Here is an 18,971-nt window from a genome sequence, read left to right as displayed (position 1 = left end):
TCCTAAGGGTTTGCAGATTGGTGTAGAGGCAGATGTTTTGTATTCTAAAATCTCTGGAAACTGGACTGACTATAAGACAAAGGATCTAAGTCAAACCTTGGTCATCTGTATGGATGACTGTATAAATATATATTTATGAGAAACTTCTCATCTGCTATCTTTCCAAAACAGCAACAAATGACATCTTTCGTTGTGTACCTTGACTGCAACATCTGGCTTCCTCTCACCCATGTGAAACTGACACAACAAAGTTTACAATAGTGTGAAGAGGGGAAACTACTTGCACTGCCGGAAAAGTACCAGTCTCACAGGCTCTATGTGTGAAAGAGGCTTTTCTCTATCCTCGTGTAAACCAGCTGGTTCATGTGTTACTCTTTTGAGCTCTTTTGGTCAAACTGAAATGAGGCGAAAACAAATAAAATCAGGCAGGCAAATGTCACCCAAAGCCCCGTTTTGACTGAAAGTCCCAGGTACTTTGAAACCAGAGGAACTAAACTTGGAACTAAAAGTCCCTGCACTGCAGTCTTGTTCGCGTTTCCTTTGCATCTGAGGTATCAGGTAGATCAAATTAGACCCATGAGTAATTAAAAAATTATGACGGCATTTAAGACGTAGCATTCATACATAAGTAAAAAAAATAACAGATTTGTCCTGTTGTTATTTGTATTTACTGCTGCATGAGTTGGATGTAATGAATGAATGAAAAGGAGAAATGCAGAGGAGGAAAATGAAACTGAAACTAAGAGCATCTGTCTCTACAGTGAAACATCAGCTGAGTGTTTGATGGTTTTATTTCTGCTTTAGAAAGTAGCTGTCATGAAACAATCAGAAAATAATGTTTTATTTCACTCTTTTATGGACTTTGTTCTATCTGCCGCCGCTCCCTCTCCTCACTCGACCACTACCACACTGTCCCTCTCTCTCTCTCGCTCGCTTGCGCTCTCAGCTCTCTCTCTTTTTCTCATACTCTTTTTAAAATGAGTCAGGAAGTCGACAATAAAGCCTAACTTTACTTTAACATTCACAAATGAAGAGAATGTTCTCCCCTTGTCCTAGACTAGTCCTAAATCAATACTAGAGTACTTCCTTGCTTTGTGAATGAAGCGGTAGCTACACAAGTTGAAGCAACCACGCTGTGTGTGTTTGACCAATCAGCGACGGGAATCACTACAAATCTCACCCCCTGAAGCAGGGACTTTTTTGGGGGGTAAAACAGTCTCCCTACTTTAAACCCTGGTCCCTCCGTCCAGTAGAAACACAGGTAGAGTAACTGAGTTCCTCAAAAGGTTCTTAGTCCCTGGGGAAGTTCCTTTGGTCAAAACATAGCTTAACACCCTCTTTTCCTCTCTTCTTTTCTCATTTGGATCACTTTGTGTTGACAAGTGGATTTAATTTCCTCTGTGTGGTTTGCACACCTCTGGATATTGTGACCATCAGCTCCTGGCTCTTACACCCGCATGTTAACAGACAGCTGAGGTGTTGGATGGCCTTTGTCTGTGTGTGAGGTCCTAATGACACTTTAACAGTTGTTTCCATGTGTTTTCCACTTAGGGTACTCCTGGGTCATTTTTTTCATTTCTCATAGTTCTTAGACTTCACTTTTGTAGAGGGAATTTGTGTCTACATCCTGTCTAACTCAGTTAGATTAAAAACCTATTTATGCTAGTTTATGTGTCCTTTTACTGCGTTACATGTAGTATTTTAACATCAGTAGATCGTTAGCACATAAGACATTAGCATAATTTCACTAAATAAACAAGGCCATTACCAGAATCGACAGTCTTTATTGCCTCCACTAGGCTGCAATGTCAAATATGTTAAAACTAAGGTTGCAAATTGTGCTCAATCAAGATAATACAGTTTGACGTCGTTTAAATTGAAATTCCCAATCACTTCACAAGCTTTAGGATCAGATTCATTAATCATTAACCACGGTATCTTTAACCTGTCAGGACTTGTTACATCTTTTCTAGGTCAACTCTGAAAGCTTAAACAAGCTTGACACATTTTAGTTGCTCATCTCAACTATGCTGTAGCCATTTTACTGTCATCAAGCCACACCAAGAGGATGATTTTCATAAGTCTGTCCAACATAAAAATGCTCTATGCATGCAAAAACAGAATTGGACAAGCATCAGTTGTCACTTGCAAACATGCAACTTCACAAACTTTGCATCTGTTATTGAGCGACTGACCACAATTTACAAATGCTGTATCTGCTGCTTTGGTAAAAACAAAAACAGGTGGCTTCCTCAGTGTTCCTGCATTTGCTCCACGTTTCTCTTATGTCTCTCATCTTCACAAGCTACGGTAATATACTGGCAGAGTTAAACCCTTCTAATGGTTGAACTGACACTTCCTGTGAACAGTCAGCTCCTGTGAGTCGTGAAGATTTTGTCACTTGTCGACACCGAAGCCAACTGGAACCCACACCACAGCCATGAGAGGTGACATCTAAGTCCTGAAACAGAAGCGTCACAGAGCAGCACGGCGTTGTGACTTCACGCCACACACCCTGATTTCCTTCAAGGGAGTTGACAGGAGCCTGCCGTGCCCTGTTATGAGGTGACAGGTATGACACGAGGCTACAAATAGTCATAATCTGAGTTCTTTGACTGCAATTATTACTTAGCAAATTTCTCACCAGCAGCAGCAGCAGCAACAGCACTCTGAGCTGATTCTGATTTTCACACCAAGGAAGAGTAGAGAAGACAATCAATCCACCATTTTCTAACCAGCTGCTGAATGATTGTTCTTGCTCTCAGCCCTCTATCAAATCAATTCCATCAATACTTTGGATTAAATTAATGCACCCTGAAAAACAAATTACAGAAAAAAATGATAATTGATTGAGGGACTAATCTCAACTAATCTATCAACCCCAAATGACAAAAATGGAGGATTATATGTTAGGGTTTTATTAAGGATTTTGCATTTGCAACAAACTCTCCAAAATCGGGCAATTCCCAACTTTGGCGTCCCTCAGTGGCGTTATCCAAAACACCAAATGCACTGAATGCAATTGACAGAGAGTATGCACCCTTTTATCACTGTGATGGGCTCATTTTCCCACAAACAAAAACTAATGCCATCGAAATAATTTGAAAGATAAAAATTAATTCACTTTGAAAAACTAATTGGGGAGAAAGAATATTGTCTTAGAGGCTAATATCCAGTGAGGATTATATGTTACATTTTGGTTATTGTGACTGTGCTGTTGCTGTTTGACTGGAGCAACTGGCAACGTCTCAGAGAAGCCAAATTAGTACACATCTTTGAAAAGCATCTTAAAACCCATATGATTTCTTCGGCTTTTTCTTGATTTTGTAACATCATATTTTGCGCCTCATACCTATTCTGTTCTCCTTGTTTGTGTATTTTCTTCTTTGTCTCCTTTGTTTCCCTTTTTTTCTTGTTTCTTTCTCCCATTAAACACAAATTAAATTTACTAGATTGCTATTATATATTTGGGCTTTTACTGGGAAGTATACAAAACAATTTTGACTTTATTATGTGTCCATAAATTAGAATTATAAGTCTACCTGTTGCATAAAATATTTCAAGAAAAGAAACAAAGAAAACTTAAGATTGACTGATTGACTTGAGTATGAGAGTTCACATCAAATACATTATGGAAATGGATCAATGAGATAACTTCAAAGCATGAAAGGATCATTAACTCTGGATCAAACAAAGACTCATATTGCCGCCCCTTCCTGCTAAATGACAGCCATTTTCCTTCTTGCTTTGAGGTCTGCTAACCTCTTACCCCCCTAGATAAAAAAGCTGCATGTACCATTGTGATTTGGTTTATATCTTCCCTCTGGGGAAAAAGGAAAACCTTCATCTACAGTAGAGAGGATTGGTGTCTGGATCCAGGCAAGAAACCAACCCTAAACACACTCACAGAGGCAACCCCCGACACACACAGAGGATGCTCTGCTCCTTTAGTCCTGCTCTTTAACTGTTTGTAGCCAGGAGTCAGAGGACTGCTGATGTGTGACGACTACAACAGGTGACAGGTGAAGGAGGGAGGGATGGGGACAGCAGCTCACCTTTCTCTGTGGTCACTCAGTGTTGGTTTAGGGGCTCCCAGGCCAGCGCCCGGGGCCTCTGTGATGGATGGGTACAGCTGAGACAGTCCTGGTCGGGGGAAAATGATCAAATGACGGCCGGGTGGGGGCACAAACTGACCCTGAGGACACCCCAACCCCAAACAGCCATTCTGAATTCTCTTTTAATTGTGCTCACTCACTGTAAAGTAGGAATGTATCAGTTTGCTGGACAGTTTATAGGCTTTTTATTAGATATCGGATATCTGCTGGTCTGTATTTACTGCTGCTGACATGACAGAGGCTCCTCCCTGTTCAAAGACACTTAAACACAGTGTGTAAAAACAGCAATCAAATAACACATTTTTAGTAGTTCAGATATATTTAATTTTATTTCCTTTTATTATCAATTGAGATTTACTGCAGACATAACATTATATTAGCATAAGCTATTGTGGGTATACATAAAGTGGCAATTGAGTCTAGTTTTGTCCAGTTTAATACATCCTGTATATTCTCTGTCAAAAGTGATGTAGGTCAATGTGCCATAATGCTAATCGACCTAAAAAATTGCTAAAAGATTCTGTTTAAGGTCTTGTCCTATGTGCCATTTGACAGCCTTTTCCTGCAAGGTATCATTTTTTCACTCAACTTTCAGTGAATACTAATTATTTATTATACTAATTGCTGTGTCAGAATTTTTTAAAAAGGTTTGAATACAAGCATAATATTCTGGTTTTCATTTGTTTAAGGTCCATTAGTTGAGCCCTGCTCAATTACTGGATTAAATTAGTCTCACAGCTATGATGAGCAAAGATCCAGAGTGACTCTTTATTCAAGTATACACTTAAGTGCACTTTACTTGTACTTTATTCTCATTCATTTTAGAGTTTGGAATAGATTTGGAATTTTATTGGACAATTGAGAACCAAAGAGCAGCTTCCTTTCAGAAAACAGAATGAGCTCAGTGCATGGAGGGCCTCAAAGAAACAGGAGCTAAAATGGCCTGTTTCAGACAGAGGCTGAACTGAGGGGTTGCACGAAGGACGAGTATAAGTTAATAAAAAGGAGTTTGTTTTTTGTTTTTTAACTGTAAATCATGCAAATATGTTCCTGTAGAGCCCCAGAATATAAATAGACCTGGCAATGTGCATGATGACGTCCTCTTTAAGATTAACATTTGCAGTAAGCAAATACTCTGTTGGAGAAAAAATGAAATTACACTGTAATGTTGATGTACAATTTCATTACATGACATTAGACTGTAATTTCATTTACAAATTTTATTACGAGAAAACACAGAGTAATTTCATTTGGTGTCAGCTGGATGGACGGCTGTGTCAACAGCTCTGACCCTCAGCCTCCCAGTGGCATGTTACTGTGTCTCTGCCATGCCCTAGCCCATAAACACACTTCCCATCCATTATCCATCTGGGGCCCTTACCTCCCTCACACACACACACACGCACACAATCCTCCCGCTTGGTCACCCGATCGGTTCACCTCCCCCATTCCTTTCCCCACAAACACATGAGGACACAGAATCCTCCTGTTCCATCATATCAAGTTGTGCATGCATCTGATATCCTTTGACAAACAATTGATCACCAAAACCCCTGTACATTTCATGTTTCTTTGTTGCTATTAGCCTCTGTGTATTATTAATTTGTTAAAATCTCTTTTTATTTATTATGCATACTTCAGAGAAACCACAGCAAAGTATACTAAACAATAGCACAAGTACTTCCATATAAATATATACACGTACACGTTGACGTGAACACATTATTCTAAAGTTCACTGGTACTGGCAGGTTTGAACCCAAAAGCATGACAAAGAGACAGACAAAGTTACATGGAGAGTTTACTTAATCCACAGGCAAGGTCAAAACCGGGAGATCAGTAACTCAGGCAAACAAATCGAACAAGGAGCAGACAGGGAATCCAGGGTCTAGAAAGCAGGCCAGCAGGGTCAAAACAAGCAGGTCAGGGGAAAAACCAGGAACCAAGAATGCTGGAAAGCTCGGTGAAACACACAACACAATCTGGCAGAGAACAAAGGGAAGTGGACTGGTATTTATGCTGAGGGACTAATGAGGATATGAGCTGCAGGTGAAGAGATGGGCGGTGAAAACCAGGTGAAAGGAATGATGTGATTGTGTGGCAAGAGGGAGTGACCTGATCTGAAATGACAGGAGAGTTAGTGACATGGCATGAGAACAAATGCCAGATGAAAATAATTAAGAGTTAGTGAGATTCGTGACAATTATGCAGAATATAACTCTTCGCATCACTTTTTAAAAGCTTATAAAGTACAATTTCTGCCTAAAATATAGTCTGATCAGATAAAAGAACACAAACTAAGCATCAATGGTACCATAGAATTGAGTTAACGCAACTCTGATGCACATTCAACATAAAAGTGAACAATCTTGCATAACAGTAGTTGAGTTTCTTCCAGATAAAAATATAATTTTAGGTCTCTGAACCTGTATCTATTAAGCCTTAGACTGCTGTAACAAGAGAAAAGTTATAAATGTAAGTATTCAGAGAATAAGTCATATAGATTTAAACTACATTTGCTGATTACCCAAACAGCTGCCAGATTGTTGCCAGTGTTTGTGACTCTTTGATTTTGGTTAAGCTCTGAAAAAACAATCTAAAAATTAAAAAAAAACCTGGGACAAATACAGGTTAAAATAAATCAAGCTGTCAGACAGGCATCATGTCTCTGCAACCTAATGTATTTGTCTTGATACTTCAGGTCTGTTTATCCAGCTGTGCTAATGGACTAATAAAGTGTAACTGAAGTGGATATGACTATGGTCAGTATATGTAATTCTTTGTTACAGACACAACATCTACATTCTCTATTCAGTGTGGAGTTTTATATCCAAAGAAGAGCAAAATTGCAAAGTGGATTGAAACACAAACTTTAAATCTTTAATGGTAAAAGGCTTTGTTAACTAGTCTCAAATGAAGGATGCAATATTGCCTTTTGAATGCTGCTTCAGTTATGTAATAGATGCATATTTTCCCAGCCTAAATTTGCCTTGAGTATACATGCACTTCAGCACATATACAATACATTCATATAGAGCTAATATGTGCCTAACACTAACCTTAGCCCTAACTGATAAGTGAGAGCATGAACAAATATACTTATCTTACATTGATATATCTTCACTTGCAACTGGGGCTGGGGGAACCAAGTGTTATGCAACAAACAGACTGTATTTTTTTTAGTTTTGTGGGAGTGGGTGGAACTGCAGAGTGGTTATGATAATATACACTTCTAAACTTCAAAGAGATCTTGCAAAAGAATGTTCAATATTCCAAGTTAATCTTAGAAAGGCAACTTGAATTGCATACTTCCTGTCTTTGTCACCACTGGAAGAGTCATAGGGGTTGCATAGGTTATACATTGATGAAGTAAATAAGAATCTAAGGGGTGTTTTCATATGGATATGTCAGACAGCTCCAAAGACTCAGTGTTAGTTTTGTGCTTACAGTTTTTTTCTGCACAGGAGACGTTTCAGATGTGTTCAGCAGGTGCACAAGAAAAAAGATTTAGGATGTGCCTGAAAATCACTGCCTTGTTCACTCACTCACAGCCTATATAAAAGACATTCAATAGTTTACGCAATAGTGAGCATCAAATTGATATTTCAGACGCTTCTGAAAATTTGTTGAAGTAGTGGAAGGTAAATACAGTGCCATATAGAGAATAATATTTAGCCCATTTAAGTCTAAAAATCTAGTTGCTGCATCACTGGAACCAAGGCTTATGTTTCCAAAGCAACAATCAGTATAACCTGCTGATGTTTTTGGTTTACTACACTCAGTAGTCCACATTCTCATGCTCAGATTTTGCTTATACATATCATTCAAATCACCTAAATCTATGTTTATATTGATATTGATGTCAGTCTGTCAAACTGTTTTCTATGACTTCTTTCTTCTTGCTTTGTGGGAAATTAAAAAGTGACACTGCAGTTTTCTGTCCTCATTATAAACATGAATGGGTATCTACTACCAAGATAAAAAACAAAACATTTTTTTTAGCATTAAACAACAACTCCCATGGAACTTTGTCATAGACCTGCTCTCAAAACCTCATGGGATCTGTAATTGCTGAATGCTGACAAAATATTAATGGTTTATCATGGTTAAAATAAGGAGGTGCTTATATGTTACAATGCAGTACAGCACACACAACAATTCAATATGGATTATAGACAGAAAAGCCCAGTATTATGTTTGTAAGGGTTGTATACACTTTATGAGGATGTACATTGTAGTTTAATATTGCTGTAGTTTCTACTAGCGGATATTGTAGTGCAAGATCAGATATTTTGGTGGGAAAAAAAGAACGGAAGTTGAACATTTCACTCATACATCCAGTATCAACATTTTTGCAACTTTGCCAAATATGTTAATTAACAACATTTTCCTATTATGTTGAGAGAAAACGTAATTTTCTCTCTATTTAATTGTATATGAACCATAATTTTTAGGAGACAGGGTTGATCAGTTCAACCCTTGTGCGTGTTGTGTGCGAGCCAGTGGTCAAGGGTCAAAAGGGTCATTGTGCATTTCCAGGCATGTTTGGTCTGGGATAGTTTTGGTCTGGAATAGTGGTGACGGAGGGCTGGGGGTGTCAGCTGGTCCATACAGTGAGACTACACTACTCCACCTCCACTCCTTCCTTAGCCAACCACCACAGTGAGGAAGTTCCTGGTCTGTTTGGTGCGATCATCAGGACAGCTGGTGCCTGGGCAGCTGCACGGCTGCGGGGTGGCTGGGAAAGAGCTCGTCCCAGGCAAACCCAGGAGGGGCTTCTGCATCTGCTCAGCTGTCGACCCACCCACCCCCAACCCTCTTTCTTCATACCCCCCCCATATCCCAGTACTCCATCAGCTGAGAGCAGCAGGAGAGACAGCTGGCCGGTGCTGCCAGGGAGAGAGGAGGGTGAGGGTGTGTTTATGTGTGTGTGTGTTGTGTGGGGTGGGGGTAGACCAGTGACATCACTGCCAAAGTGATCCATTTAAACACATGCACACATGAATACTGTTTTGATCCTGCTCATTGGCTGCAGTGCTGTGGTCTCTCAACAAGTTATTGCATCAAATACCTTTATTTGCGTTTAAAAGACAAGGCGAGTGATATTTTATATTTTTCTTGCTGTCAACAAATCCCATGAAAACACCAAAACAAACGATGAATTGATCCTACAAACATTGTATATTCTGTGTAGTCAAAGCCTAAAGCTATTACAAAAACATCAAATGAGCCACACTGCTGCACTGGGTAACACATTTCTTCATCACCTGAGTACTGTAATTCATATTAAATCGCTCTTGCATACAGTGTCTTGCTGCCAGAAATGTCTGTATTAATCTGTGACTGAAAATAGTCCCCAGCGAATGCACTCTTTACTCCTGTTTGAGTTAGTTTTCCTAAAAACTATAGTGCCCAGATATGGTAAGGCATTTCGTGAAATTCTACATTTGGGACCCACTTTTATAGATTTATGTCTCCAGTAGGAAACAATGGGCTTGGTCAGAGTGCCGGGGAGCAGAAAAGTATTTTTGGTTTCGGCCTTTTTCATAGGATTTGTAGCCAATAAGAAAACTACAGAATAACACCAACGTTATCCTTTGACTGTGGTTCAGTAACGGTATTTTAACTTCTGCACTATGCCACCATGTCTTCATTTGTCTTCTCTACAGCTCTGAGATTCATGAGCAGATTGGAGTTTCACATACACAAACAAGATTTCTTGTCAAAACACATTTAAAGTTGTGTACAGTATTTTTGGGAAATATCATTTGCTAAAATTATTCTTTAGTCTTAGTTAAAGCCTCAATATAAACAACGCAGTCTATTATTAAGTTTTGTCATGATCAGCCAAACTACAACTAGAGTTATTTCATATGTAAAAACATAAAATGCGTATAAATACTTTGAGACTGTTCTCCTAAGACAAACGACAGCATCAATTGTTTCAGCAAATCCCCCAAAACAATATATGTTATGTTCAAGTGACAAAACCTTGTAGTGGCAAAAGGAGGAAGTCAGATGACGTTATTATAGAGGGAAAAAGTCCTTAAAGGGAGGAGGTCAGGGTGGATGGATGGGACAAAAAAAAACATTGGACTTAAACATGCATTGTCCGTGTGCTGTTTCCTACCGACAGTCAGTTAGTTTTAACCATGACCACGATTTTTGCCTGACCTTAACTGTGTGTCTGTAATTGTAACCATGTTGACGAAGTTCCCATAAGGAAGTAGTAATCTTGAACCAAACCACAATGTTTTCCTAGCATTAACAAAGTACCAATTTTAACCCAAACCACAATCTTTCCTAAAGCTAACTACATCATTTTTGTAACCAAACCTTAAACCTTGTCAGATCATAAAGCCAATTTTGGAATACACAGACAAATGATGTCATCCTGGCATCTATGCGTCATTCTGGAGGGCACAGACTAACAATGTATTTTGTCGTTTAATTTGGAGGATTAATTCAAATTTGTTGCCATAAATTATCTAACATTTCAAAAATACAACACTCCTTTATGATGAAAGATCTTTTTCTTTTTCTTTCTCCAGTGTTCTGTTAGGTATGTGGACCAATGAACTGGGCTAGTTTTGAAGTCCCCATCTATTTAACTACGCAGACATTGAGTCAACACTCACTGACTATAATCAGCAGACACAGAGGATGGACTGGGTGTGGGGGATGGGGTGGAGGTTGTCTTGTTGTGTGTGTTTGGGAGGATGGGGGAGTCTGGGGAGTTTAAATGAGCAGAAGTCGAAGTTGAGGGGAGGTGGGGGGAGGTGGATGTACTAGAAAGCTAGAGTTCCTTTGTCCTCAAAAAGGTCTGGCCAAACAGAGGTCAGGAGCGAACCTTGGTTCAAGAGAGAGGCAAAGAAAGGAAGAGAGGCTAATGTCATGCTGAGCACAGTTGTTCGGTGATTACTGAAAGAAATCACCTTCAGCATATAAAAAAAAGTTTTTTGGAATCATAATATTGGCAACATGTTAGGGGACAAAAATGTTATTTTTTATTCACATCTGGCAATAAATAAATTATAGACAGGCCCTGAAAAGTCACATAAAATCACATGAACACATTTATGAATGACATAGAGATTTGTATTCAAACAAATGTTATGTTTGAGGGAACAGACATCAACTGTAATAACTGCTGTTGTACATATTATCTTTCCTGAACTCATAGATAAACAGTTATTTTAAAAATAATACCAGACTTAATGATAAGTTTTTACTTGCAATGAATTCAGAGAAAACATGCAGCTTAGGCACTTGGGCTTAACTTCACTGTATCCTCAGGGTGAAAAAATAAAACCTTTGCTTTGGGGGGAGAGTTGAGGATGAGAGAGAAGGAGGAGGTGGAGGAGGAGGCTATACATATCCATCTGTCTAGGAAATAAAGCACGATCAGTTCATCCTCACTGTCATCCAGCTACGGTTTCATCTAAGTGGCCACAGCCCATCTGCTCCGAGCATGAAAGGTCGCTGGTGACCATTGATCCCTTATTGATTCCATGAATTGTTTAATGACCACCAAGGTCAATTAATTAACCATTTGCTGCGTGATTTAATTGCCCTGGGCTAATTTAAGTCTGCTGATGGGTCCCCAATGGTGGAAATGGACCTCACTGTCAATGGTGGGATTAAGAGCACAACAATGGATGACAGATGACTGACAGAGTACTGAGTGGCTTTGGAAAGCTGCGCTGATGTTTGCATTGTGGATTTTAATGAGCGTATTGTGTTAATGGACTCCGAAGATGAACTCACCATGTTGGCATAATTTATTCCAGACTGCCACTGGAACATATTGTATAATCTCTTGTTATTTTTGTGAGGTCAACCTTGTCAAACAACAAAGACTGAGTGGATGTAAGGTTGAATTCATATCCCAAAGATGTGAGACTAAAACAGTTTATTCAAATTCAGGCTAACCCAAGGAAATGAAAAAACTGATGATTATTGTGTGCATCCAAATCTTGATATATCGTATTTCTCTGTGCCATAGACATCAGCTGTTAAACAAAAACTATTAAAAATACTTTGTGAGCCACACCGCTGCACTGGGTGACATGTTCCTTCACCACCTTCATCATTTTTTCAGTGTTTGGAGAATAGTTGGGAACGCAGATCCGTTTGCAGTGCTATCGATAGCTTGTTGTGCTACAAATCACAACCTCTTGACTTTGTGCTCTACATTGTACATTTCTCAAAGAACTTTAGTACAAAGTCAATAGTGTTAGTGTTGACAATAAGAAAAACATAGAATAGCCAGCTATATCCTCCAAGGAAATCATCTCTCTCTTAGCCTTGCAAGAGTTTGTGTCATTATCAGTGTTATAATGCTATTTGAAGGAAAATTCCAGTTTATTTCAACTTGGATCTCATTTTCATAGCTTTGGCCATTCTTTCTGCTGGATATGATAACACTGTAATCATCAAACTAAATACTGAAATCTGGGAACACATTGACGGATCAAGAAACATAATCAGATGATTAGACCACGAGGGCCTAACTGCAGCTGAAATCACTGCCTTTTTACTGCATAGCGCACTATTTACCCTCTGACATGTTATTTGAGAGTCCATATTCTGTGTGAAAAGTGTATCCACTAGGGGCCTTTATAGTGCCCTCTAAAAAGTCTACAACAGGTGCACGACTGTCAGCTAACTGTAAACAGTGACTCTACACCCGTCAGTGATGATGCAAAATGATTTCTAAGAGCCTGAAATCTCAATTTGTTGCTCACTATAGTTAACTATATGGTGTCTATTGTATAAGGAGTAGTGAATGAGTGAATGAGGGATTGATTTCAGACACAGCTCAGGCCTTTCTCACAGCAGACATATTGACGTGTCATAATGGGAAAAACACAGGTGTTACTAATAACATTAACGATGGCTCAGTTCAATTCAAGTGTCTCAGTAAACCATGACAGTGTAACATTGAGCCAGCATGCACAATACCAGGGCCCTGAAACTGAAGCAGATAAATGGAATTCAGTCATCGTTAATTTTATTGTTTACACCTGTGCTTTTCCCACAGTGATACGTCAAAATGTCTTCCGTGAAAAAGTCCTATGGGAAGAGAGGTTGGTCCCCAGAAGTAATCTCTCTATTTGGCTGTCTTTTTTCCCCCAGGAATTTTTTTAACTTTAACAACATGTATGGGACTTTACAGAGTGTTAACCCAATGTCGTTGGATAAGAGCTAAGAGTCAGTCTATTGTTCCTTGTATTGTATTAGCTGTGAGAAATACCGGCTAAATCAGCTAAATAAATACAATGCTGACCTGGTTGACAGTTACGTGCAGGTGATGTTCACAAAGTAACATTATTGTGAGTCCAAGGTTATAAAAAAATGAATAAAATACAAATATTATTCATTTTGTTCCACTGTTAAGGTAACTGTGCCATAGATTTTGTGAGAAACACAATGTGAACTCTTAAACAGCACAACTTAATGCAAACATTTAACCTTTAAGCATAGCTTCTACTCTATTTTTTCAAATCTTGCTAATGTTAAAATGCTAATGTTAGCCAGATTATCTAATCCACTTTGTTTGGAGGTAAAACTGAAAGTCAGCACACCTGAAATCAGTTTTCAAAATAATTTTCTCTATCCTTTTTTTCTCTGCCAAATAAGTTTGGCTAAACTTGGGACTGTTTTAAATGTCCATTTTTTTTCCTCTGTTCATCATTTCTCTACAGTGTCTGTAGCGAAATCCTGTTAATGAGATTCCTACTTTTTTCATTCCTCACAGTGACACAACCAGAACGTGGATGTTCTTTGTATTAAATGCTAACACACACAGACACACACACATACACACACAATCCCAATCTCATTCCCATCACCACGCTGTCTCACCTCCCCCACACACACACACACCTCACTGTATGTCAGGTGTCGGTTCTTTCTTGCCAACCGCTGGTTAATCTTAGTGTTTGGTGACATCGGTATCACTTTGTGTTTGTTATCAAATACAGGCCTCTGCTATCAGCCCTCCTGGCCTGCGAGAAAATACGCAGAAAATCCCAGAGTCTGCGTTAGTGTGTGTATGAGATTGGATGTGGTTGTGTGTTTTCTCCTGGACATGCCAAGATAAAATCAGTAATTAAATGTTGGACTTTCTAACTTAAAGCAGAGCAAATGGCTTATCAGTATTTCCTGTGTTTGATTTAAGACAGGTTCTATCAGATCAGGATTGTTTTACATCTAAAAGCCACACATACTTTCAATGGTTTGGTAGATTTTTTGTTTTAAATTGGTGGATATCTAATTTTAGAATGAAACGTTGCCTCAGCAGGGTGTTTTCAACGTGGTTGGATTTTGATGTTTTGTTTGGTTTGCTGAGTCTGAATAATTTATTAAGAAATTCCTTGTTGTTTTAAAGGAAATGGGTGATTAACAGGTTCAAAAGGTTTTCACTCCAACTAGAATATGACACTGATCACGGATTATCTGCTTAAAACTACAGAATCATTAACATAATCCATTACATGATCCAATGTCTGTAATCTGGTTACTTTCTGAATCACTCCAGCTCCTGAATCAGTCAAATTTAGAGTAAATTTAACCGGACAATGCATTCTACTCACTGTAACAGGTTGTAGCGTGTCAGTATACTCATCTGTATTTAAATTGAACTGTTAATATGAGTGGCGTTACATTTTTCTATGATTCTATGTTTCTACTACCACCCACACAAAAAGCTTTCTCTCAGTTAAACATATCAGTTCATAAACATGTAAATGTCTGACACATCTTATAGTATAATTATGATTTTAGTGACACAAGAAACACATTTATATTTTGTTATCATCATAAAGATGGTAACAATACCATCTTTCAATACCATTTTTCGTAATTAATATAATGAATTTATCTTTATTGTCTTGCAGTCTTCTAATCTCATCATTTATTATTTGCAGCTGTTGTAGGCCATTTTTTCTGTGTGATTAATAAATCTTATGTTTGTTTCTCTGAAATGCAAGAGAAAACAACCTGTCGTGTTGACAATGAACTGTAATATTTCACAGTTACAGTTTTGGGTAGATTGACAGATTACCATCATTCTTTAATGTGCCACATCACCCCTCATCACCAAACATTACTGTGCAGTGATGTTTGGTGATCTTATCGGTTTATCTGGAGAAGGGAACTGTCATGTATTAACCACTCACACCACCAGGAGGCGATATTAGCCTGCTGGACACTTTGCTGAAAATCAGCATTCACTACTCAAATGGTCAGAATGTAATTTTTCTCTTACAGCAGAAACATAAAGATATGAGAACAACCATGTTCTGTTTGTTTATATTAAAAAGATCCTATGTGATCACGGAAAGAGGCGTCTTAATGTGTCTTAATGTGTCATGTGCTGGCGTCTTTATGTGTCAGTGTATTTTCAGAAGTTAATGTTCACACGAGAAAAGCAGGTTCAAATTTACTTTTTTTTTCCAGAAAAGCTTGTCACCATTGTCCCTTATTTAAAATCAAAATAATGTTTTCCCTCTTCAACTGGTCTGTCTCAACACATATGTTATATGCAGGATACACACACAAACACAGATAGACGCACACACACATACAGGCCTACCTCAGTCTAGCAGCCCACCTCTGGTCAGCCACACCCTTGTTGGAGAGAACTGCCTCTTTGTTTGGGTGTGTGTGGACCGTGTGTGTGCGTCTGTGTGATTGTGTGTGGACGGTGAAAGGCCACTTTGTGTAAAGAGGTGACTGTGCTGTTTGGTAGCACTTTTCATACTCAGTGTGAAGGTAATGGGGTTCATTTCCTGAAACGCACGTGTCTGTGTGTGTGTGTGTGTGTGTGTGTGTGTTGTTTGATTCAGATGTAGTCCTGTGTGTGATGTGATTACAAAGAGCACCAAGCACTATTGTACAGTCAGAAGTGAGCAGACAATGTTACTATAATGAGCCAGAGAGCACTCTGCTGCTTAACAAGCAAAGACACCAAACTCAATATTTGTGTGTGCTCTTATAATTCTATATTTGTAAGAACAAATATGAGTTGTGACCTTGACAGTGAAGATATTTTTGGAACATTTGGGCTCTCCTGTCTACAAAGGGCTGTTTGAGGGCTTCGCGCTTCATTTTCAAGGCTATGAATTACATTTGAATTACATTTAAATTAAGGATTATGTTAGATAGGTAGTATTTGTGTCTGGTTATGGTTTAGATTATAGGGTATTGTGGTGGTTGGGTTTTATTATTCCAGGTTTTGAGATATCTGTAACTGTGATTTCTGCCTCCACCCTAAGGCAAGAATGTTACTTGGGGTGCTCAAAGTATATATTTAAAAAATTCCTGACACCGTCTCTTTCCAGAAACTGTATCCCCGTTTCTCTCGGGTATCCAGAGAACATTCAAATTTCATTGGAGCTAGTTTAGGCCCTATGAAAAGTGTTGATGGTGAGCTTTTGCCAGTGTGTTTCTGGGAAGACAAACTGCTGTTGACTTTTCTGTATGTAAGATTTAAATGTTGGGAAGCACCACAAACAAGTTCCCATTTACTTCCATTGTTCTGAGGTGGAAGCAGAAAACTGACAAACAGAAAACAGAAGATGTAAGTGAGGAACAAGCTGTTTTTGTAGTTTGGGAGAATCAAACCTCTAATTTTTATGATAACGTCCCCCGATAAAAAAAAATTGAAAGTCAAAATGGACTCAATTTTTTTATTTTTTCATAATTATCAGGGAAACTGTCAAAACATATGGAACCTTTATTTATTAGTGTTTTTCAGTTACCAAAAGGGGGCAGTAGAGGTCCATTTCCTTCTCCCTGTCCTGTGAGAGGAACCTGTGAAAACCTCCAGATAAATCTCTCTCTCTCTCTCTCTCTCTCACACACACACACACACACATACACACACACACACACACAGGGGATGTACTGATTGTCCACCAGTCTATTTACAGCATGTGAGGGAGTGAGTGAGTGAGTCCAGAAATCACTGCAATCACATTACTCCTCTTACTGCCACCGTGTATGTGTGTCACTACAACCTCGGAGGTCACGGAAGGAGTGGTCATAGCTAATAAGAGTAGGTTGGGGTACACTTGGGGGTGTGGAGGGGGCATTTCCCTACCCTTCCGCCTATTGTTATCACCTGAGTTACAACAAACAAACAAACAAACAATTCTGAATCCAACAATGCCTCCAAAATGTGGACTGTGTCCAAGGATATAGTCAAAGTGACTGGAAACGTTTATTGTGTGTGTGTGCATGTGCGTGTATCTTTGTGTTGTGTGTGTGTGTGTGTGTGTTCACCAGATGCAGATTCCTGATGAGGCTGCTGCTTAACAGTCCTATGCACTTTCCCGTTAATGAATCGAAGGTCAAATGCTTCCTCATATTGTGTCACACCTGCACTCATGGCACGCTCACACATAAAGCAGAAGTGTGTGTGTGTGTGTGTTTGTGAAAGAATGAGTGATTGTGGAAAGGCATGAAGACAGAGTAAAAAGAAAAAAAAACAAAAAACAACAGAGAGTGAGTAAAAGTTGAGAGTAAAAGTAGCCCTGAGGCAGCAATAAGAGAATGATAAATATGTTTCAAGTTTGCAGGGGGTGCAGTCAAGCGGTGATTGACACGACCTGAGGCCTGTAATGATAACGTGAAGAGATAAGACTGGAGAGATATTTTAGCTGACAAGCATTTGAAACATGTCACTTTACTAGAAAAACTGCTAAAAAAGTGATGTAAACAACAGGTACACACACACACACACAGATGTCCATACAATGTGACCTCTCTGGCCTTGAACTGGTTTCCACTAAAGATGATGATGTGACATTTTAAATTACAAGAATGATAGATCATCTGCAAAAACAAAAAAAGAGAAGAGATACAAAGCTGTTTCTTGGAAATGTCCAACTTCATATAATGTGCTGTTTTCACTCTCCCCACGTCCTTCTATTTTCACATCCTGTAGAAACAGAAAATGGTCTCCGGTTACTTATAATAGTACATGAGCTTAGTAACAAAGTTGGTGTCAAATTTAGCATCAGATAGGTTCATGTTGGCATCTAAATAGTATTTTTGAAAGCATATTTCAGTCTAAGTTTCATCTGGCCATCATTATCTTACATCACAAAACACAAACCTTCTTGATTTCTGTTTCTTTTGATCTCCGTATCCTGGAATAATCTGCAAAATGAAATGAAATTGACACTATTGAAATCTCGAGCCAAATTCAAAACAATTGTAAATTTTATGGTAAATGGCTCCTTTTTTTAATTGCCACTGTTCTTATCTTATTTTAGTCTTCTTGTATATTGTCATGTCTGTGGCCTGCAGCTTCTCTCTAGAAATACTAAGTCAATAATTTTTTCAACGAGTAATTATGGTCTCAATCTCTAAATTCGGGCCCTCTAATAAGTGACTGTCTGAGGTAGTGGTGCATGTTTCCACAGTGTGAAAGGGAAGGTCCTGGCTCCAAATGGAAAAGACGGTGCTGACCATAAGCCACAACTCTGGCCTTAAAACTGGCTTCAATGCAATACAATTGGTGACGGCACACCTTGCTACATCCATCTTTATATGCAGTCTATGGAGTTACCTGGTTAAATAAGGGTTAAATAAGGAAGTATTGAACCACTATATGATACAAATTCCTATTTTAAAGTGTCATCTGTGGTCTAATTGCTTAATTGATGTCAGAGTGTATGTTAGGTAAGCAGTAATGGATGACAAGTTGCCCAGATGTATGAAAATAAGTAGCATTCAACATTCTTCAGTGTCCATTGAGCAAGGTAGCAGTAGAGCTGTGGCTGACAGAGGCATGGGGCCATGCATGAATGTATGAATCAGGGCAGTGTTGAAAAAGAAAATGTAT

Source organism: Thunnus albacares, chromosome 7, assembly GCF_914725855.1.
Source record: "Thunnus albacares chromosome 7, fThuAlb1.1, whole genome shotgun sequence".
NCBI classification, from domain to species: Eukaryota; Metazoa; Chordata; class Actinopteri; order Scombriformes; family Scombridae; genus Thunnus; species Thunnus albacares.
This window is presented reverse-complemented; position numbering follows the sequence as displayed.